Below are 24,041 nucleotides of genomic sequence, written 5' to 3'. Positions count from 1 at the left end.
CTTTTTCTAGGATGAGTTCATGAACTTAATTGTCCTACCTCGTATATCCTCCATGCCCAAGGAGAAACAACCAAGGACCTCTTTCTATGTGCACTGGGGAATGCTGAGGAGGCTGTGAAGAAAAGGGGCAGAGGTAGAAGCTATGTTGTCACCTTACCCAGCCCAAGCCCTGCCTGGCCTCTACATACTAGCACCATTCCAGGGTACCTGCTGTGTTGGCTCTTCCAGCAACTATCATTCAGTCCTGTGAATTCCAGGGCAAGACCCTCAGAAATCTAAGTCAAAGTGAGAACCAAGGGTGACAGGTGGAACACCTGGAAGTGAGCTGTGTAAGGAAAGAGGCAAAAATCAGGGATCATTTCTGGCAGTAGAATCCAGACTCATGGCCACGAGCCAGGATGACATAGGTACCTGAGGTCAAGGCAAGGCAGCAGGAGGGAAAATAGTGATGAGAGAGGGTAGAAGCAAGAGTATTCAAGAATTTGATTAAAAAAAAGAAAGGCAAAGGCAAAGAAGAAACTTGAAGCAGAGGGAATTTCTACTTAGGACTGGAAGCCTGCTTCCTCTTTCAGTGTGGTCTCACTCTACGTAAGAAACGTGATCTGGTGGGTCCCCATCGGCATCTGTGCTAGGGAAATGGCTAATGGGATAATTAACCTGGATTTGGGAACCTGCATATGAAGATAAAGGTAGATCCTAACATAGCTCTTTGTGGCTAGTTAAGTACACACCACCCCAGGACTGCTGGGAAAGAAAACTGCACAAGGCTGAACTATAACAAGTAATTAACAATGCAAAACAACATGCTCTGAAAGGTAAGGACAGGAAGCACTCCGTAATCCTATAAATAATTCCTGTTTATTGAGTGGTAAAAGCACAAGTTCCAGACATATATAAATAATATATTCGTATAAATAATTGAAAACACAAGGAAAATTACATAAGCAGGAACCAAATCTAAATTTGGCAAAGCCCCTGGCTTTAACAACCTTTATAAAGTATGCTTCTCACTAAGCCCCAGCACCTCATCCAGGAGAAAATCAAGATGAGAAGCATTTTACTGCATCGTATGGAACGGGCCTCAGCATTTCCTTTCTGATTTTCAGTTTCCACACCTGCAAAAAAAAAAAAAGTGTGAGTACCTGAGCTCTAAAATCCCTTCCAGCTCTGACATCATATTATCTCTTTAAAAATTAGAAGACTACTCATTACTTAGGATCCTGTTTATACTTCTGTTGTTCAGGATAATAGCTTGTTTTAGGCTTGATTTTCTATCGTTATTTCAAAATCCCCTATGTAAATCCTAATATCTCTGAGCATCCCACACATCTCTAAATTTCAGTTTTGTAATTTATGACTTGACCTACTCTTAAGCAGCACTTTCTCTAGTAACACTGGTAATCTTGATTTGGTGTGATTTAAGCTAAAAAATTACTATCTTGGGCCAAAAGAATACAGTAACTACAACCTGAGTTCACGAATAAGCTAATTGTTTCTCCCTCCTTGGAACATTAACTTGTCTGCTTCTTCCAGAGGAAGACTTTACATGGTGTCAAAAGCTCTGATGTAAATTAAATAGATGGGCTTCATTTGCTAAGTTGTGCAAAATGCAGAAGGCATAGGCATTTCCTGGTCTTCTTTCCTCTTGCAATGGTTACACTTGATTCTAGGGAGAAGTTATCGAGTAGTCATGAGTAGCCCTAACTAGAAAGGAAAAGTTTAGGTGAACTCTGATTTTGGCATAGCTTTTTCCCTCTCTGCGTCTGACTCTGTTTAGATGCAGAGGTAACAGTCAAATCATTTGCTGTCATTTATTGAACAGCAACCATGTGGCAGGCACATACAACATCTCTACTCTTAGGAAAATGTGGCCAAGTATATAGTATTATCTATGCTATTAGATACTAGTATCTATAGATATTTATAGACACTATAGTACTGTAGATACTATACTTTAGACATTAGTATCTGTACTATTAATGTTTGAGTCTAAAAGGTTAAGTAAGTTGTCTACGGTCACAAAAGAGACAAAAATAAGATGTAAACCTGGGTCTCATCTGACTCCAGTATTCTCACACTATATCTGAGATCCTTCTCAAGAAACACACTGCACTTGTCTTATTAGGGAGACCACTTCAGGGATGGTGTAGATGCCTGATCACTGCACTGTACACCTGAAGCTGAAGCTGAATAATAATGAATGTCAACTATAATTTAATATATATATAGTCACAAGAAGTGGAGTACAGCATAAGGAACAGAGACAGTGGAAATGTGACGGCTGTATGCGATGTCAGAGGGGTAGATTGGGGGAGAGGGGTTATCACTTTGTGAGGGGTATAAATGATAAATGTCTAACTATAGCAGTGTTTTGTACACATGAAACTAATAAAAATTAGTGGTTACCAGAGGGTAAGGGGGGTGGGGGGTGGGAGATGAGGGTAAGGGGGATCAAATATATGGTGATGGAAGGAGAACTGACTCTGGGTGGTGAACACACAATGGGATTTATAGATGATGTGATACAGAATTGTACACCTGAAATCTATGTAATTTCACTAACAATTGTCACCTCAATAAATTAAAAAAATAATAATAAATAAATAAATAAATCTTAAAAAAAAAAAAAAAGAGAGAGAGAAACACACTGTAGTGCTTAAGCTTATGGGCCCCAGAGACAGAATACCTGGGTTTGAACCCTTGATCTAGAATTTACTAGCTCTAAGGTTTTACACAAGTTTCTCAGCATCCTTGAGCCTTTGCTTTCTCACCTGTCTATAGTAATAGTATTTACTTCATAGGGTTAAATGATATAATGTTGCAATGACACAATAATGTAAGTACATGCACTTAGTGCATTCCCTGACAAGTAATAAGCACTCAGTGCATGGCGGTGACTATGGTTGTTACTGTTGTTTATACTGTGTGCTCCCTCTAGAAGCAGAATTAATTCAAGTTCTGCAATGGAACAAGGGCCCTTGCCACAATAGCCACCAATAGCAGGTGCCCAATAAATGTTAATGATTTCTATGGTTTGCTGAATAAAGTATTCTCTGTGTGCTTTTTATTTACATTCCCTAGTTTGGACTGTCCTTTTCTCTCTTATATGTGTGTGCACACATACACATGTATGCATGTATATTCAATAATATATCTGTGCATGTGTGTGTGTAATACGAGTATGTGCAGGGTAACAGTTTATCATCATTCATTTATATTAATGACACCACAGTGCCACTGAAACGTTTTATTTTAAAGTTTATTATGTGGTATGAAATAGCATTTCTGCATCTGAAATTGATATTAAATAGTATCAATATGACATATATACTTTGAAGATTACCAAAGAATAGATTTTGGAGAAAAATATCACATAGAAAAAATGTGTGTGTGTGTCCCATACCATTCATTTACTATGCAGTTATGATGCTGCCAAGTTCATCAATTATATTTTGGGGAGATAATAATTATCCTTATAGTACTTTCATCTTATAGTTGATAAATATAGATGGTGGACAACAACTGTCCGTTTCCAAACTGTTCAGTCTAACAGAAAAAAATGAATACCCTGAAATCAAGTTGGTTTCCTATGCTATACATGTTCAAGGAGGCAGGCAAAAGCCATAAAATATAACCAAGACTAGCCACCGTCACTCCCTGAGCCAAAAATCACAGATGTTTGAGGCATTAGTGAACCCTGGATCGAAAGTTGGGGAAAGGTGTATCTCTCTTCCAAACCCATAAAGTAGACTACAATAACCTCCCTATGAGCATCACGCCATACTCTTTGAATAAAGAAGACAGTGAACCATGTGAAAATAATGACCTTTAGGACCTTTGCACTGACTCTTCCCACTTCCTAGAAATGCTCTACCTATAAATAGCCACATGACTAACTCTCTCACATCCTTTAGGTCTTTGTTTAAATGATACCTTCTCAATGAGGGCTACTCTGATCACGCTACTTAAAATGGCAACACTCTCACCTCAACATGCCTGATTCTCTTCATCCTGCTATACTGTTTAACTTTTCCACACTATTTAAATTTATTTATTATGTTTAGTATTTATTGTCAGTCACCCCACACTAAAATATAATTTCCGTGAGGGCAGGTATCTTTGTCCATTTTGTTCATGATTGTATCCCAAGACCCTAGAAAAGCACCTAGAACATAACAGGTGCTCAATACATATTTGTTGAATGAGGTTTCTGCAGGTGATATTGATAATAATAACCACAAAGAAGAGACATTGCTCAATACAGACGGGTATGTTCCTAATAAATACAATTTTTTCATCTTTAAACAATGGACAATTACAAAAACAAAATTCCTTTGGGAGCGAAGAAGAATGAAAAATAAATCTATGATCGGTCTCAAATTGCGTCACAATTCTCCAGCACTTTTTTAATGGCTTTTTCCATCTGCCTTATGCAGAACCTTAGCATGCCATGTTAAGGTGCTATAAGAGCATTTCACACCAAGAGCACACCAAGCACAGTGTAAAATAGTTGCTTCCCTACACCCAATATTTTAAGTTTATGTGAGGATGTTATTTCAGATCTAGCGCCTGCCTTTCTCTGTTATTGTCCCCAGGTTACGCTCATCCTTACCCAGTAGTACAGCAGTCCTACCCAACCACAATTAAGGATGGTGCCTCTGGTGTGATGAGGGTATTTCTATCTTGCTTGACCTTGTAACTGACATTATAAAAAGAGTAGAAATAAATTGTATTATAACTACCACAACTTCCCACCTTTATTGGTCCTTACCTAATGTTTTAGACTCCTTCCCCTTAAAGTTGACCAACAGGTACAAATCTATATATTTATCAGTTGCTATGTACATTTATAACTTAATAACTAGAGTAATAAATATGAAAGTTAAGTGCTTGATCACTTTTTTACAAACTATGCATGTTGTGGTTAAAATAAAATAAAAATAAATAAAAATAAAAAAACAAAATATGCATGTTGTGGACTTCGAAACATTTGAAGACTTCTGACTTAATATTTCTCTTGGAAATTAATTCTGTTGTCTTCACTGGAATGAATTCAATCCAGCTTGGGTTGGGATTGATGTTAAAATCAAAGTGACTTCAAAAAGTAAATCTAATTCAAGTGAGAGGAGGTAGATATATCCTTACCAAGCATGGATCTAAAATCACTAGAAATGCTGAATGGTTGTTATAATACAGAATCACTCATGTGTTGAACAGAGTCGAACAGAGTACTACTAGGACAAAAATTGTTTCAATCTCATGCAAAATAACAGGATTAAATGTGTCCTTGATGAATGATATACTTTTTTAATGTCTACAAAAAAAAAAAAAACTCCACTCACATAAAACCATCCAATCCTAATTGGCCATTGTCACTGTGATTTCCGGATCTATGACTTCTTTGTCTCCAACTCCGTGCTCTGATTGCAACTGTCACTGAGTCACACAGCCTGCTCCAGGCATGGAGCCAAGTTGATTACAACAACTGCTTGTGTGACAGAGAAAGGTGGTTTTCAGGGCTCTAGCAAATGGCTTCTGACTCTGGGGCATAAATTTTGACTGTCATTCACAAGATGGAAAATAAATATCTGCCTACCCTAGTAAACCAACAACCTGGAAAATACATATGGACACGGAGTTCTATAACCAGGACACAATAGGAATGATCAGATTGATCACACTCTAGCCTTGTAATAAGCACACACAAGCACAATCACATTCCCCCAAAACACAATTTCTACGCACTCGATACATTTGCAATCTTATTTTTATTTTCCAGGGTTACCATTGTGACTTGCTCATTTTTGAATTCGAGGTGCCTAGCACATGTATACACACAAAAAATATTTATTGAAGTGAAGTGGAATGAATATAACAAGTCAATGAAAACATCAAATAATATGGTAGTCTACTAATATAGTTAAGACAATCAAAAATTGTTTATGTAAATAAGGTGTCCTAAACACTATGACAACTGGGAAGGATATTACTCTGTATTTATTTTCATGTTTCTGTTTCCCTTTCTGGTTTCCATCTAAAACATTACCTAGGACACTGAAACTCTTCAAACCCCTGGAAAGAAGTAAGCCTTTCACTATAATATACTTTTTGCACTGATTGATTGTATATCTTTGTTTCATTCATATAGTTCACCTGACAAACCATTATTAAACTGAATACATAGTTAGGCTCTTGTGGGAGAGAGAAAAATAGACTAAAAAATAATCATTGTAACTACCATATAATGAATACTTCATAGGCTCCACTCCTATGCTAGTGCTTTACATGTATTATGTCAATCAAACAAATCTATGTGACTGTTACTATTGTTACACCCACCTCACAAAGGAAGAAAGTTAGGGAGGTTAAGTAATGTGCTCAAGGTCATCTATCTTATAAATATGGAGCCCAAGTTCAACCTCTGACTCTTAGACCCCAAAACCCAGTTCTTTCCTGTTCACACACAAGTAGAATCAAAGGAGAAGATATTTCTTTTTTTTTTTTTCCAACCAGCAATGGATGGCAAATAAGACACATGTGCCTAAAACAACTTAAATGACTCTAAGGGAATACAAAGGAAATATAAGATGGCCTAGGCAAAGGATCACTTTCTAGCAAAGTAAATCAACTTTATGTAAGCAAAGTAGAACTTGGGAAAGTCAATCCCAGGCCGGAAAGAATCTGCAATTTTTAGTCATCCCCACACTTCCTCTAGAATATTCATCTCCCAGCTCAGCCAGCTTTTTTGTGTTTTTGTTTTGCAGCTGGGTGTCCCCCAGGGCACTCTGCTTTCCATAGATTTCTGGCTTCAGTAGAAATGTATCCTCCTTTCCCCTTAGCGAAGTCAAAGCTGGAGATTTCCAAAAAGTATTCTATTAAGAACTGAAAGGGAAAATGAACAAGGAAGAGGAAGAAAAGAAAGAGGAGGAAGAATATTTTAAAAAAAAATTGTAGAGAGCAGTGAAAGGACATTTGAAATTATGGAAATTAATGTTTACGAATGCCTACTTTTCATGTTTTTATTTCATTGCTTTGTTTGATTTGTCCTTCACAAAGTCTACTCAGAAATCTGTCTTTTCAATTTAGTAAATTCAAAGATCTCAAGTTTCTTTCTTTGCCTTTGATTGGAGGTGGGGATAGGTGACAGCTAAGGTTTCTTTGTGCCTATTGTGCAGATGTTACCTTATTTCATTGTGAGAACATGCTGAAAGTGCTACTATTATCAGCTTTTTACAAAATAGGAAACTGAGGTTCAGAAAAAAATGAAATATCTATTCCAAGAGCCCTTAGCCAATCAGAGGCAGAGAAGAGCAGGGTTTCTGACAGGCTCCTTCTCTGGTAGTTCCACTTGCAACTTCCAGAACTCTCCCCTTTTTTGTCTTGAGGCATTTCCTTCTACCATTCAGTCATTTGCATTCTCTCCTCCACCCACAGCTTCTCCAGTAGTTGAAGAGAAAGTCAGCCTTAGGATAGTACACCGAAGACTGGGGTTTGGCGTTTACATGCAAAGACTCTCAGAATGCTTGGGTTCAAACCTTATGGATTATCCATGTACAACTGTGTGATCTTGGGCAAGTGCCTTAACCTTCCTTTTGAGATTTCCTCATCTGTAAAATGGGGATGAAAAATGGTGCTGCCACCTTACAGGGTGAGAATTAAATATGTAAAGGCACACCTAGGTGAAGTGACTAGAGCAGTGCCTGACACAGCCAAGCATTACATAATGTAAACTGCTGCCCTTAGGGAAGTTGTTGCGTGGGAAGAAATAAGAAATCAGGACTTTAACCCTCTTCCTAAAATATGACATATCAGTCAGTACCCACTGAGTACTCTGCAGCTGATGGGTCAGCTCCATGGTTTGGGACAATAATGATAAGCAGCAAGGAATACTCAGAAGAGAGGAACACGTTGGAATTTCCAGTGTCAATACAATCTATTATCTTGATCTTTGAAGTAACGGTTCATCTGGAAGAAAAGAAATCCTGTTGTTAAAAAGATAAACTGAAGCACATTACATTTTTATTTGAGCAAAAATTGAATCAGGCAGAGATAAACCAGAAGTGGTTAGGAATGGTTCATCAACAAGAGCTAGTGGACAAACTTTTAATACAGAAGAGGCAGAAGCAAAGCAAGGAACTCATCTGATGGGCTATAGCTTAAGCATTTGCCTTATTTGGAAAAGCCTTGTTGGCTATTTGTGATTGGTTGTCTCTAGGTTTCAATTTCTTCACCTTAAAGCACTGGTTTGCTCATGTATGCTACTAAGGCATTAAAGCCATCTCAGTCTAATGGCCAATTTGTTTAATTAATTTAACACTGTGTTGGCCAGTTTCTCAGTGTGTATATTTCTTTGAGCAAAAAAGGAACTATAGATAAACAATTATTTATCTTGGGGCTGGAACAACCGTCAGAGTTGATAGTTCAATGCTTTCACTACACTCAGCCACAGCCTGCCAATAATTTTTCATTCCAATACAGATGTTTTGAAAACACACACAGAGGCAAATTGAAACATAGCTCCAAATGTGAAATATTACCCCAAATGGACTTATTCTCTTGAAGGAAAATGTTATTCTTTTATTAAAGAGATATCGCTCTATCTACGGGTATAGAAAGAAAAATTACATAATTTGGAGGACTGGGGCAGCGACATTCTATATTGATGCTCATTTAAAGAAAACTTAACTGAACGAACTATATAGCTTCATGTTAGGCCTGTTTTCAGACCTGAAGGATTTAAATGGGTCCTTTTGAGATAGATGTATTATTTGTGAGATAGACTGGTTAAGAATAGTCACCAAGTCTTTCACATGAATAATAATCCTTTAATCGAAATTAATATTCCTGCTATAATATATATTGAGTTCATATGAAGCCTAACTTCTATCTTACCTATAGAACTTTCTGGTTATTCTTAGAATATTTTGGATGGGGCCTGGGAACTTTCATTTTTAACAGGTTTCCTCAGGCAATTCCGATGCACGCCAAAATTCAGAAACCACTGACATACTTTTTAACGTTTGCCTAATAGTATATTATACAGACATGATACCATTTATTTAATCAATCTCCTTTTCTCGGGCATTTAGGTTTAATCTAAGTTTTCACCATTATCAATCATGCTGTGATGACCATCTTTATAACAACAGCTAACATTTATTGCATGACTCCTATGTGTCAGCCACCATGCTACACATTTATTTCCTTAGGACACATTCTTAAGAGGTAAAATTACTAAGGTAAGTTTTATGTATTTCTGAGGTTTTTGATGTCCATTGCCACTCCAGAAGCTTTGCTCTATGTCCACTTTTGAGTAGGAAAACACTGATAGCTATGTTACATGAAGAGTAGCATTCAGCTCTCAGCTCAGTAAGCACCCACAAACAGGGCTTCATTCAAGAGACTTATGAAAGATACAACACAAAGTCCTGACTGATGCATCATATCTTAGCTGCTATTGTTGCTAAAAGTAGCACTCCTGAGTGGTTGCTTCCAGGAATGCCTATCCAGAATCCAGCCACAGAGATGGTATGCTGTTTCTGGGAACTGGCACATTTCACTTGCTGTCCCTTTTACAGCCCATCAAGGCATAGCCATCTCCGGTAGTCAAGGGAACACAGGGCAGTGTGGAAATGCTGGATCCAAGATCATTTTTTTATAGAATGCAGTATGAAAATGTTCTGATATCAGATAAAAAAGATACACGCACTGACCTATGTGCCCTGGTAATTAGAAAATTAAAGCAGGCCTACAAAAATGAATCAGGCCGGCATACTGAAGTCATCCAGTGAGCAAAAATGAAATACCTTTCCTTCCCATTCCTCTTTTCTTAGATTTTTGTGGAATGAAATGTGTGGAGACTTCTGAATAATATGAATTACATCTTCATACTATATCTCAGCCTTCTAATATGGGGAGAAAAAAATTGTTTGGAACAATGGCATTTTTCCATGTTAAAACCAGTGTGAGATGTTTTGGCTTCCTAAATAGAATTTTCAAAAATCACAGCAGTAATCCATTATAACGCTAGCACTGGGAGACAAAGCCATCTTGTTTTCAAAGAAATCTGGTTGATTTAATGAACATAATTAAATCACTTTGGATTAGTGTACAAATAGTGCATAAAGCAAAGTGAAACCACTTGCTCTCATGAAAGAGTAGAATTTTGCAACTGGAATAGAACTGTATTTCATTGGCTCCTCCAATCCTTTTAAGAACATAGTAAAAGTAGGAATTATAAATAATTTCAATAGAAACTGTCCCCACTCTTATTTTATTAATTAGGAAACTAAGGCACAGAGCAGTTAACTGAACTTCTGAAGGTCACATAGCTAGCAAACGGACAGTGTGATGTCTGACCATAAACCAAGACTCAACTTATATAGTGTCTGTTCCTTTGTTTTATTTTCCTCTTGGTATTCCCAAAAAAGTGCCCAAGAATTTGCAATCCTTACATATAAATGTTTCTCCTTTGAAACCAAGTAGAAAATGGGGCATCAAAACTACTAAATAAAGGTGTTTATTTATTCCTCTCCACTTACATGCCTCCTAGATGGTGAAAAAATCCTTGTCCTTTCAAAAGCCTTGTGTATGTTCAATGCGTGACCTTGTGACTGCGTGTCTATCAGAGCAATCAATTTCTCTTCATATGGATTTTAGAAAAGCTAATGTCAGAATCAATTGGCATGTGGGAAAGCAATGAAGGAGCAGAGAGAACGGGCTCTGGAGTTTTCTGTAAGGAGATTAGGGGGAGTGATTTAAAAGAAAAAGAAGAAGTTATTTAGAAGATGGGAGATCAGAAGACAAATTTGTCTGGTCTAAGCAGCAGTGTAGTGAGGACAAGTACTTCTGTGGCTATTGTTTTACTGTTGTAAGCAACCTGAGCACCTGAAATCGGGTCTGGCACATAGTAAATGCTTAGTAAATGTCTGTTGAATAAAAGAACATGAGTCTGGCACTCAGGAGACCTGCGATCCAGTGTTGGCTTTCTCACTAACCTTGGTCAACCCACTTTCCTGAACCTCATTTTCATCGTCTATTACATGAAAAGCTTGGACGAAATTATTTCTGTGATAGATACAGATACTTTTTTCTGCCAAGCTCCCACTTACTGGAGGCCCTTTTCAACTCCATCATCTGTATGATTACAATGGGACCACATTACCAATCACCAAATTCGTCAAATCTAACCCTGCTCATGGACACTGTTGATTGGTCCAGGCAGAGGCACTCCTGAGCTGAGCCAGTATGAGTTTTTTCCCAAGGAATTTCAGAACTGGAACCAAAAAGTTAATATCAGCCTCCTTCTGGTGGCTGAAACTGAGAATATACAAAGCCGCAACGGGTTGGTGGCCACCTTCACCAAATTCATTTGAGTAGTAGTAGTAGAAGTAGCTGAAAGATAGAAGAAAGAAGCAGATATAGAAGTCAAGAAGAAAGACAGAAACAACTTTTAAATCAATGATGCTCGTTGATCATGAGGTCCAATGCATTCCTGTCCTTTATACAATTAGATGTCTTAAAATCCTCACATTAAATTTCCCATTAAAACAATTAAATCAGTCACTTAGCCATTAAATTATCTATTATTTGAGATGAAAATAGTTATTATATCCAATATGCTATAATATCTCTTTCATTTCTAAAAGTTGAAAATTTTATGGATTATGAAGGCTTGCAGGGAGGCCAGGCACATTATACTTTGACAGAAAGCAATTTAACTGGAGCAGACTTGAAACCAGAAGATGTTCTGCTGATGGAAGGTTTCCTGGAGAGGGGATCAAAGAAATATTTTCACTTGGGACATCAGGAAGTTAAACGAAGTACTGTCTGAATATGAAGGTAAGGAGCAACAAGACACTGTGGATATTATTTCCACAATTTCAGGAAAGCTGAAAGGCAGAGTCCACTGTTGTTATTTAAAATTGTGATATTTTGTTCACCTCGCCTTAGTGCCAGGCCTGAGACAGAGTTCCATTTACACAAAGGGAGGAAGCAAGGATACTGGTAAGAAGTGAAACAGGAGAAAATTATAGAAGCTTTACAGACATCTTAAGTTAAATAAAGTAACTAAATGCTATGTTTAGAATTTGCCTTCCTGCATGTAATTCGTGTGTCCAAGATTTCCTTATTCTGTAGTACAATAATTGTACATTTTCACTCAATGACCCCAGTATGTGTCGTGTTGAGTGACTACTAGGGGAGAAGTACTGGAAAGGAATTATGAGCATATTTTCTTGTGACTCTAAGGTAAAGACCTTTGTAATAAAACACCATGATGCTTTGGATCTTGTGCTGTGGATTTGCCTGGCCACCCTATATTTTTACCTCGATGATGGTAAGAGGCACAAATCTCCTTCCTGCCGTATTCTCCATGCACTACTCTCATAGATGAAAGTCATATTCTTCTGTTACTATCGTGTCATTTGGTTTAAATGTGGATCTGAACTGGGATTGGTATCTAATACTGACCTGACAATAGCCATTTCTAACGGAGTCACTGAAGAGGCACCGAGAGGCCAGGTTACCTATTTTGACGCATACAGCAAAGAACTGACTCAGTGACTCCAGTGGCCTCCAAAGGGGTTGGAAGAATCCCAGGAAGCACACAGGAGGACGATCCATTGCAGTATGAGAACAAAGCCTTAGAACTTTTATATTTTCTATGTTTCTTCAAGAATTTTTTTAAGAGCATACTTGGTAAACATTTGCCTTCCAGCTTATCTTATACCTAAAAGCAAAAATCAGATGATGCGTGAGGAGTCACTCCTATTGTTCTTTGTAAGAGTCCACATCGCTACAGTTTTTGTGAATCTTAGAAGTACAGCAAAGGAAGATGCCAGGACAATGTCCCCAAGTTGGAAGCACTATGCCTTGATGTGGGTGTGATGGGGTGGTTGGGCCAAGGGCTTAGGGATCATGAGGAATACCGAAACCACAATGCTGTGCATTTCTTTGGTACTGGTATCAGCAAGCTCTGTGTAGTTGGCCATTCATTGGGTTGGTGCGTGAGAGAATCAAAAGGTAACTTACCCCATTTCTTTCTTTCTTCCTTTCCTATCTCTTTCCTTCTTTCTTTTTTTCTTCTCTTATCCTGAACTTCTTTCTTACCCCCTTGTCCATATCCTTCTTCTTTATAGTTCCTTTCCCCTCTGTTACTCTTTTAGTCAAACACTAGCCATGGAAGTTCAGTATTGTGACTGTGAGTGAGGCTCTGGAATCTCTGAGTTTAAATCAGGGCTCTGCTACTTTCTTGTTGTGAAATCTACTCAAGCAAGTTATTTAACCTTGCATGCTTTCATTTCCTCACCACTAAAATGGAGATACTAATGATACTCAATCTCGTGTGAGATAAGCACTAATATTCGTAAAGCATGTGGAACAGTTCCTGGCATGCAGTAAGCACCCAACAAATTAAGAAATGGTAGCTATTGATAACATCAACAAATGCTATCTTCATATCCTCCATCAGAGAAGAAAAATTTTATATAAAAGAGTCCAGCAACATGTGCCCATTTTTATTTATTGAGTTGATTATTGTATATTACTGGTCTGAGAGGAGAAAGTTAGGTATCTGTCTCATAACACTTTTAGGAATATTGCTGGTTTTATTTAACACCTCTGTTCTGGGGAAGCTGTGCTGGGGAAATACTATGGACAAATGTACATTTGTTGGTAGTAGAACATAAGTAGTTCCATTGAATTGCTCCCTGATGTATTGTTATTGCTAGCCTGAATGCAATGTATACAATGTTTCTGTGTGACTGGAGAAAAGGCAAATTTTAAAATTACGTAAATAAAAATAGAATATGAAATACAGAAAAGGTAATTTTGAAAAGCCTTTCTACCTAATACTTTATTTTTTTACCTATTATTTTTCTTAGAAAAGACAATGACCCATTGATAATAAATGAGTATTTATTTATTCATAAATGAGTGTTTAATAAATGAGTATTATCATAGAAGTTACGTCACAACAATATTCAGCAAAAGGTACAACTAAGGAAATGGAGGCAAAGGGAAATTAATAAGAAACAGATGGATTAGGAAATTCACTGAAGGAGAAATATAAATGAAATTAAACCAAGTGATTAGGGAAATGCAAAATAACACAATAATAAGATACCACATTGAGGGGGTATTGTACTGGCAAAATTAAGAGATTGTTAATATCTACTTTGAGTGAAGGTATAGAGAAAAGGGTACTCTCCTACACTATTGATGAAAAAATAATTGATTAAAAAAATTGGAACAGTGTTTTTGAAAGAAGATTGGGCATTTTCTTTCATTATTTAAAATATTCACTCTTTGACCTTGCAATTTCACTTACATAAATCTGAGAGAAATCGTCACCTTTATAAGCCCCAAAATGAGTGTACAAAGATGTTCCTTAAAGCATTGTGTCTAATAAAAACAAAAAACAAAATCTAGAAACAATCAATTATTGATGTCTATTTATAGAAAGAGATAAATTATAGTATTCCTACATTATAAAATACTATATAACGATATTTAAAAGATTGAACATTAATGTTGAAAATGTACATGGCATGTTAAAAAGGAAATAGAATAATACTCAAAACGTTTGTTTATTGTGTATGTGTGTGTGTGTGTGTGTATAAATATATAGAAAAGAATCTGAAATTATATATTCTAAAGTGTTAATAGTAGTCACCTTTGAGGCAAGTGGAATTGGAGTCCTCATTTTTACTCTGTGCCACTTTTCTATAAAGTTCTAAGTTTTTACAAGGAACATTGTGTTAACTTAAAAATGAAGCAAAAAGGCAGTTTAGTATTTTTGCCTTTGCATTTGGGGATTTACCAGGGTGATATATGAAAAGTCCGTGTAAACTTTCAACTCCAATATATCTGATTTGAGGTAACTGATTAAATCTTGAGATTTATTCATGTTGGTATTAATTATTTTGTGCCATTAAAATTATTGTTTTAAATTGCACACAATGACCCAGGTTTACATGAGCTTCTGTCAAATTTTGGGGAGGCAACAGGCAACTTTTATTTGTTGAGGGTACACTACTAGACATTTGGCTAAGATAAAAGAAATCTTAAAAAGCAAGGTCCCTGCTTTGTTAATTAGATATTCAGAACATACACTAGGAACCTAGGAACACCACTTTCTGGAGTCAAATGAACACAACAAAAGTCTGTCCAGTATAGAATTTTTACATGCATTCAGAAGAGACAAGAGAAATAGAAGGCCCAGTGAAAACTACACTAGGATGAATGAAATGAGAAGCAGTACAGGTGGCGTTGGGCTTGTGTGCTTACACAAAAAGCATCCGCAGTCAGTTCTTGAGTTGGGAATCAAAACAAAGTGTATTATGTAAAAGACCATTTTCTCAGAGTATTTAGGTACTAATTAGAAGATTGCTAAAATATACCAAAAAGGCCTGTACAATAAATAACTGCCAGAAACATAGCTGAAAACAAGCCATCTATGTAAACATCCATCAGGTCACTGTATGGTAACACACAGACATTCTTCCAGGGAAAATGAAGATAGATGGAAGGGTAACATATTTAAATAGGCTGAAGCTTGGGGAGTGGCTGTGAAAGTTTTATCCTCATGGGGTTTCATCTTCAGCATTTTGACCTTGTTGTCGTACAAAAGGGTACAAAAAAAGAACCAAATATTTATTATAACTCTCTTAGCTCCAATTGTCCCTTTGGAGGTTGAAGTTATAAAACCAGCAGCATTGTTTTTCTTCTATTCACTCTCCTTGAACACATGCATGATGCCATTTTCAAGGATGGTTTTTCATTTCATTGGTCTTGTTTATGTTTCACAATAATGTTTTATGGTAACCCAGCTACTGTTAATCCTCTATTTTATGTGGAGCAATATCAATTGCTCCCGTAGCACTTTATTCATAACTCTGATAGCACTTACCAGGTAATGGTAAGTTACCAATTTATATCTTCATTAGACATAAGTTCCTTGAAGTCAAGGACAGCTTTAATTTCACCTCTGTTACTGAATCTGGCCTATAAAATTTTTAATTAATTAATATTTCCAATATAGATATCTTCTATGAGTTTACTGAAGATAGATCCTTTGAGAGTTGGACCCAAACACCACTCTTTAATGAATTCTAATGATAGTTTTCTGAAGTTTCTCTCTATCCTTTACTGAGTACTTTCAGTTCTATAAAAGATCAATGTCAGAAGTGAAGGTTATAAAAAAGAATAAAAAAACCAAGAAATAATTATTGTTAGTATTCCATGAGTTACATTTCAAGTGATTTCCAAGAAAATGTGACAGTGTAGATATATGAAAAGTAAAGAAGAAACTGGGATCGTACATAAATAGAAATAGAATGTATGAATTTGAATGAAAGCTTGGCAAAAATCTTTGCTGTCATTTATACATTTGAATGGATAGGAGCTCCAGAGACATAAATTGAAAATATAAATTAAAAGTTGTCCTTTAGGACTAATAAATTGCCACTACTATATAAAAGAATGTTGATAAAGACCTATCAGACATCTTACTTTATAAGTTATTACACAATAATAATTTGATAATATGAATATTTGGGTTTTATAAAAACTTGGAAACAACAGACACCTATAGGCATTAAACAAATGCATAGTAAAAAAGAGTATCATGAAATATATCAAGAATAAGTACATTTCTAAGATGTACATTTGACCAAATGCTGTAAGATTTTAGAAACCAATTTTTTCCCCCAATTCAATTCTAAAATTCTTTATGGAAAATACCAGGAGATGTACTTAAAATAAGCAAGGACAATAAGGCAAGTAAAGAGAGACTGTTCAACATACTTGGCACAGCTTGGCAGGGACCCAAAAGGAAGATTGAGATAATCCAACAAAGAAAGGAAACTTGAAATAAACAAAGATTGGCGAAGACCCAGAAGACAATAAGAGTGTAAAGTGTTTTAGGGCTTTTTGATAGAGGCTTTAGAGCTGAGGGAGGTATTGTCAAGTGCGAAGGAAAGTCAGTGTCTTCTTAGGATTTTAAGTGTCTTCTTAGGATTTTAAAACTCGCGGAGAATGAAACATCTCCTTCTGGTGAGGTAAGAACTGGCCAGATGTCACTGGAACTGAAGTTTTCAGCATCTAATAATTTTTAAACACAGAACTTTTCAATATGGTGTATATTTTAGATTTTATCATACAAAGATATTAAAGCTATTGTCATAGCATTCCAAAATGGACATATTTGGGAATGCTAATAAGATTAGTCTCATTAGAGGAAACAAGAACAGTTATTTTCATTACTTCTCCTGGCACTTATCCATATAACATCTTGTATTTTCTAAATGTTTCCTTTTGATTTTCCACATCTTCCCATCTAGATTGCAAGTTTCCAGAAAGCAGGCCTCCCGGCAGCTAAAGTAGTCTCAAAGATCATGGTACTTACATGTACTTGGATCCATACTCTTTTCTCTGGCTCCTGACCAGTGCTCAAATTGTTCCCTTATATAGACCATTGCAAAAGTCTTTTTACTGGTCTTCAAAATCTTACAATACATCTAGGAATATATGGAAAACCAAAAGGAAACATTTAGGTAACACAAGATGTTATACAACACAGATAATAAAAATAACTACTATATTCTTCCTCTAACACTGGCATTTCTTTATAGTGTTCTTCCTACCTCTATCACCTACATGTCTGTATTCTCTGAATTATAACTGCTCAGCTGTATATTATACTGTGTTTCCCCGAAAATAAGACCTAGCCAGACCATCAGCTCTTATGCGTCATTTGGAGCAAACATTATAGTCTTATATTAATGTTTGCTCCAAATGAAGCTGATGGTCCGGCTAGGTCTTATTTTCGGGGAAACATGGTATATACCAGGGGTGCCAAAAAAATGTATACAAGTGGCCACTTTGGTCAGTGTTGCTCAAGCAGTAGTTTGCCGTAATCAGAAGTGTCTGTGCTGATGGCAACCACTTTGAGGACCGCTTGTAATTGCAGAAGTCAAACGTGACTATATTCATCTTTTGTTATCGGTATATATTGAGTATTACAATTTTAATACAGGTTTCCTTTCTTAAACTGTGCATACATTTCTTTGGCACTGTCTGTATTTATATATACACACATTGCCAACACAGGTAGAAGTCTAGAAGGGTCAATGTTGTATGTAAATGGAGGGTCTTAAGTTTTGTTTTGATTTGCAAATGTAGTAGAGCAAACAGAAGTTACAACAAAATGCAAAACTTTAAGACTCCCTCAGTGGGTAGTATAGAACTACCAGGCTTTCCACAGGCCTAATAAAGTGTGATAAAGTCCTATTAAAGTGACGTTGCAGAGCGGAAAGAGGAGGGACCCTTCAGTAAGTCAGAAAGAGAGAGTTGGAAAAAAAGAAGGAATTTTCTTTAGGAAAGTAGGGAGATTTCTTAGAAAAGACGGAAATGAGAAGGGGCGTGGAGGAAAGAAACAGCTCTTACTGGTCCAGCCCCCTGGCGGCAAGAGAGTCCAGGACCGCAAGGAGCTTAGAGCGCCTCTAGGTTTAAAGCAGAAAAGAGCCAAGCCGAGGTGCTGCACAGTGGTCTAAATCATGGACCAGAAAGAAGAGACTAAAAGGAAATAGGAAAAAAAACCCTCTTATAGGGGGCCGGGGAAAAAACTGGAAATGATGGTGGAACTACCTTACTTTTATACACTTGAAGGCGGGACAACCTGAAGAAAAATATACCTAGTCAAGGTATATTATACTGTAAGAGAGAAAGAGATTATTTACAGCAGGGCTTCTTTAACTTTCACGAGAAGATGAATCGCCTGGGGATCTTGTTAAAATGCAGGTTATAATTGAGTAGGGCTGGGGTGGAGCCCAAGAGTCTGCATTCTGAAAAGCTCCCAGGTAAAGCTTTGCTGCTTTCAACACTACACATGAGCATTTAAAGTATTTTTAGAAGATAAATAAATCAATGAATTAGTGCTTCGCCATATAGATATCTTCTGTAGGTAAACACTTTAATTATGAAATTACCCTCCCTTTTACCCTTAGTTGATGGTAATAAAGACATAATCTGAGGCCAAAACAGTGTCCCAGTTCAAACCAATAATTACATATTTGAGAACATAATCATTGTTAGGTGTCTATATTAATAATAACTACCTCTGTTGTTTACAGCAACACATCAGTACATTAAGTGCCCAACAGAATTTTCTGTGATAATAGAAACGTTCTCTATCTGAACTATCCAATATGGTAGCCACTAACCATCTGTGGCTACTGAGCCCTGGAAATGTGGCTAGTAGAATCGAGGTGTAAATTTTTATCTCATTTAATTCATTTAAATTTAAATGGCCACAGATGCTGGCTAGCGGCTACCATGATGTCCAAAGCTGCTGGTAGCACCAAAAGACAACCAGGTGTTTTTTGCCTCCTATTGAAAGTAGTTTTCCTACCAAGGCTCTAGAATTAGCTACCAATTTACAAAAGAGACGCCAGAGGTTTCCAGATCACACTCTGATGGTATAAAGGAATTCATGTACCAGAGGCCCACAGAAGGCAGCTAGCTGATAACAGCCAAGGAATTGAATCTTCTCTTTATCTAAGAAGATGGATTCCTGCCAAGTCATCACCCACAGTAATAATGACTTGAAATGGAAAGAATATCCCACTAAGGACCCATCTTTGACAAGTTATATATATGAACACACACGAACACACAAACACATACGAGCTTTTGAAGGAAAAAATGTGAGTTTGAGCACTAGCCGCATCCTTATTAATGTGTGACTTCTGGCAAGTCAACCTCTCTGATCTGCAGTTCCTAAGTCTCTCTGTAAATTGGAGTTGATAATAATACCTAGCAAGCAAGGGTGTTAGGAAGGTAAGTTCCTGAGGGGTATCGTAAGTTTTATATTCCTATACAATGGTTAATTATTATTACTCACTAAGAGGGAAGTCAAATTCCATTTTTACAACAAAATCCAAGGAACCACTTGAGACACTTTTGTTGTATAGTGAATTTGTGTTGCATGCACATGGCCTTGGAAATCTTATGTGACAGATATTTCAGTACTTCATATTTGTTGTAACGGGATATAACCTTCAAAGAAAGAGCATGCCAAAACCACTTGGGAGAATGATGGTAAGGGAGGAGTGCTTTATTTAGTAGTGTGGGGCCTAGTAAGCAGCCTCCCTGCTAAGATTATACTGAAAATAAAGGAAATCGCAGACTGCTCATTTCCCTTGTACTTGTTGTAATCTTGTGGAAACTTCCTGTAAAAGGCAGTTATAGCATTAAAAGTAAACTGATTTCACACTCACCGGATACTACCAGACCAACAATTGAAGTCCTTTGGGAGAAAAATAAAATAGCTTATTTCTTTATACTTTGTATTGGTTTGGAAGAACATGGAAACCCTAGTGATGGAGAAACAGACTCATGCCAGAGGCAAGGAAACTATTTAGAAACATGGTTACCATTTAGTAATTCCACTGAGAGGCAAAGCTCATTAGCCAAGAGACTGGTTACACTAAAAAAAAAAAAAAAAAAAAGTCATTCATTAAACAAAGTACAGCATGAAAATAGTATCCCCTTTGATCTAGGCACATAGTAACTACAGTTTTAAAATACAAAATTTTAATAAGGTCTACTATGGGGTAATGTTAAAAGTAGTTTCAGAAGTGAAATATGAACATGTATTTTATATACAGTTGGCATGGCTCTCTTCTCTTTTGGCTTTGCAAGTATACATATATCTGCTGAGAGCTTATTAGTGCAAGGCACAGTGTGAAATGCTGAATTGCAGCAGTACTCAGGTCACAATGGGGGGCCAGAGGGGACTCCTGATTTACATCATTGTGTCAGTCAATACAGTTTCATTTTTATACATACACAAGGCTTTGGCATCATGTTTCACTTGAAAAGCTTCCATTAGTTAAAACCAGTGCTGAAGAGAACACCCAAAAATATAAAACGTTGCTTTTGCCTTCAACACACTTAACATGAAACTGGAAAAACAAACACATATTAATGAAAGTTAATTAGAAAAAAATGGGGGGGGGAGAATTACTAACACAGGCATCAAACAGTAAAGGGAAAAATAAAAGTATTTGAGAAGACAAATTCTGAGTTCATAAGAAAGATGATCACTATGGACCGAGGGGTCTGGAAAGAGGGAGAAAGCCTTGAATTGGGGCGCTGCATGCATGCCAGCTTCCAGTGCCTCCATGAGCTCAGGCCACCTTGCTGGTTTTGTTAACTCTGGTCTGATACCTACCTGGAACTCAGAACCAACTTGTACCTTCTTAACTTTAATGAAGTCCTGTAGTGGCAATTACCTGGCAACTGTGCTGTTCGCTCATGGATGCTTTAGATAATTAATCATCTATAACAGGTTGTTAAGTGACTATAACTAATTCCTAAGCTAAGGGCAATAGTACTGAGAGCTACCTGTGAGTACCAGCCGTTGTGACCAACCTCCTTCCCACAGACCCTCTTGAGATAATACAACCGAGCAAACACAAGGGTTCCTTGTATTCCTAACCCTGATGGGGCCACAGAATCCTTCTTGACTAGCGCTCAACCAACTGAATGGAGTTGGAACTTCAGGTGAAACTGTGATCTGTATTTATCTTCTCACACAGCTTTTCAAGTCTTGTTGAGTCCATCTTTCTTAGCTGCACCAGTTCTCTGGCCTTAGCCAGTGTCTACCTTGGCCTATCATATACCTTGGGCCACCCTCTTTTGTGTTGGGCTTCAATTAGGGATGTGTTTAGAGATGTGATGACACAAGTAGGAAAGGGGGAGTAGACTGCGAAGGGCTAAGGGAACCCGGCATGCTTCTGAAAAAGCAGATTTGTTAGCCTCATTACAGATCTGCAGATCAATCTGGAGCAGGATCTAGGACTCTGCATTAAAGCAGTCCTTGCAGTGGATATCAGTTCCTCAAATAACGTCATTTCGCTAAACATCATTTTGTTATAACATTTATGACACGCCACAGGAACTTCACTCTTGTTCATATCACTTAGCCTATGATAAACTGATTTTGTTAGACGTTGTTTCGCAAAGTCACAGAACCTGTGGACATTAAGCGAGGGCTACTTTAAAAAAAGAACTGTTTGGTGACTGTCTCTTGGTCATAGGACTGGGAACAATCTAAAAGCATTCATTCAGGCTGTTGATCATATCTGGCCCTTTCAGGTAAGCAGTATGTATGAAAGTGGCCAGCACAGTGCTCTGCACATGACAGCTGAGACGGTTTTCCTGTCTTCTCTCAAAGCCTGTTATTGATCATTTCCCTGATGCACTTGAACCTCAAACAGATACAAATCTTCAAAAGAAAATGATGGCTTACTAAGGGCCAGGTTATGTGTCTAGCAACAGTGGTATACACAGAAAAAAAAAAAAAAAGCCAGTTATTTATTGAATGAATGAACAAGGCTACTGAATGCTTTACATTAAACCTGCAGAGCAACTGGCACTGCTTTGTCGTGGAGATTATTATTATCTCCGTTTTACAAAATCACAGTGAGCGCGAGGACTCACTGAGCTCTTAATCTGTTTTAAGTGCTTAATGTATATCATTACCTCATTAATCAGTACAGTAGCTATATGAGTTAGGTTCTATTATTCCCATTTTACACAGGCACAGAGTTTAAGTAGCTTGTCTAGAACACAAATTATAACGGATGGGACTTGATTCAAATCTGAGCAGCTGAAGCGGTTAGCAGTAGTACTGGAAGGAGTGCAGGCCAGCACCAACGCTGCCAGTTATAGGTTCTTCACAGAAACAAGATAAAAAATAAAACAAAACAAAAAAACAACTCAGATTCAGAGGTAACAGAGGTCCGATCTGATTATCCCAGATCCCCTCTTCCTGTCACCAGCATTGCCCCATCCTCGTTTTGAATAAGGACAATGCTTTTGTGGAGGCAGGAATCAAGAAACCTCAGAAACCGACAGGATGCTTTTTTGGGCAGACTGACTGGTTTAGCTCCTTTATTCATTCGTCACACATTTATTAAGCACCTACTATGCGCAGAACACTGTTAACCGGCTCCTGTGTACCAGCTCATGAGAGCACTCTGGAAACTTCCTGGAGACAGATGGAAAAAGAGGAATGCTGGCCTGTTTGGGAAGTTCCTCAGAAATTGTTCTATCCCTCAAGGTGGCAGGAGCAGCAACCTTCATTGCTAGGGTGCACAAACCTCAGAATGAAGAGCAAAGCATTACGCACAAAGCTAGACTGATTGCCTAGGAAGATGGGTCAGAAACTTGGGAGCATTGGGGATTCAGTCCCCTAGGCCAGATCTTGTATAGGCTGGCTTTCTAGGTAGCAAAGAGAGAATAGAATTTGCAGAGCTCAGAGTCCTCTGGTCCAGTTGACCCTATACGCCAACCTAAAAACCCCAGCAGGTTTCTGTGCAAAAACCTTTTGAGATGAATGCATACATTGTCCTCTAACAATGCAAACGTGACAGCTGCCTATTCAATACTCGTTCCGCCTCCGTTCAGAGCAGTTCGTGCCACAGAGGCATCTTCTGCGCTATAGTTATGCAACCTCACTCGCAGCAGGAGTTATTTCCTGTGCTTCAGGCTGCGCCAGATTCTTGTAACACGCCTACCCTGGGCTTCAATGGAAGTCGTTCTCCATTAACAACCACTCTAGCTTTCGGAGATGAATGCCCTGCACAACATACCCCTTGCGCAGTAAAAATCCAAGGTATTACAACTAACTCTTTCTCTCTGTAACACACACACATACTCACTCATTCCCGATGTGCATGCAGTTAGGAGACTGCAGCAATGCAACCAGAGGGACAGCAGGCGGAGCTCTCTTTGTACAGTCCCTCCTTTAACCCGCACCAACTAAAGATGAACTCATGCCAGTTCCATTCTTTGCGCTGCAACACACACACACACACACACACACACACACACACACACACACACACGGCAGAACAGAGTAGCTTCCAATTTCCTCCTTGAGCACACTGTCATTCTAGCCTGCTCGTTCAAACAACCGGATATTCCAAAGCGAGTAACGGGGTGTACCGCGCCGCAACAATGCAACCTCCCAA

The 24,041-nt window shown here is 37.7% G+C and overlaps 1 long non-coding RNA gene across 2 annotated transcripts; it reads right to left on the bottom strand.

Moving 5' to 3' along the window:
* Positions 1–839: 839 nt before the first annotated feature.
* On the bottom strand, positions 840–24,041 carry LOC141570600 (uncharacterized). 2 transcript variants are annotated; one of them, XR_012494787.1, is made up of 2 exons: positions 23,730–24,041; positions 840–1,115 (listed from the first exon to the last, which is right to left on the bottom strand). It is a non-coding gene; the product is annotated as an uncharacterized LOC141570600 (long non-coding RNA). The 2 variants fall into 2 exon arrangements; XR_012494786.1 differs by lacking the exon at positions 23,730–24,041 and adding an exon at positions 7,824–10,152.

Source organism: Rhinolophus sinicus, linkage group LG03, assembly GCF_036562045.2.
Source record: "Rhinolophus sinicus isolate RSC01 linkage group LG03, ASM3656204v1, whole genome shotgun sequence".
In the NCBI taxonomy this organism is placed as follows: Eukaryota; Metazoa; Chordata; class Mammalia; order Chiroptera; family Rhinolophidae; genus Rhinolophus; species Rhinolophus sinicus.
This window is presented reverse-complemented; position numbering and strand designations above follow the sequence as displayed.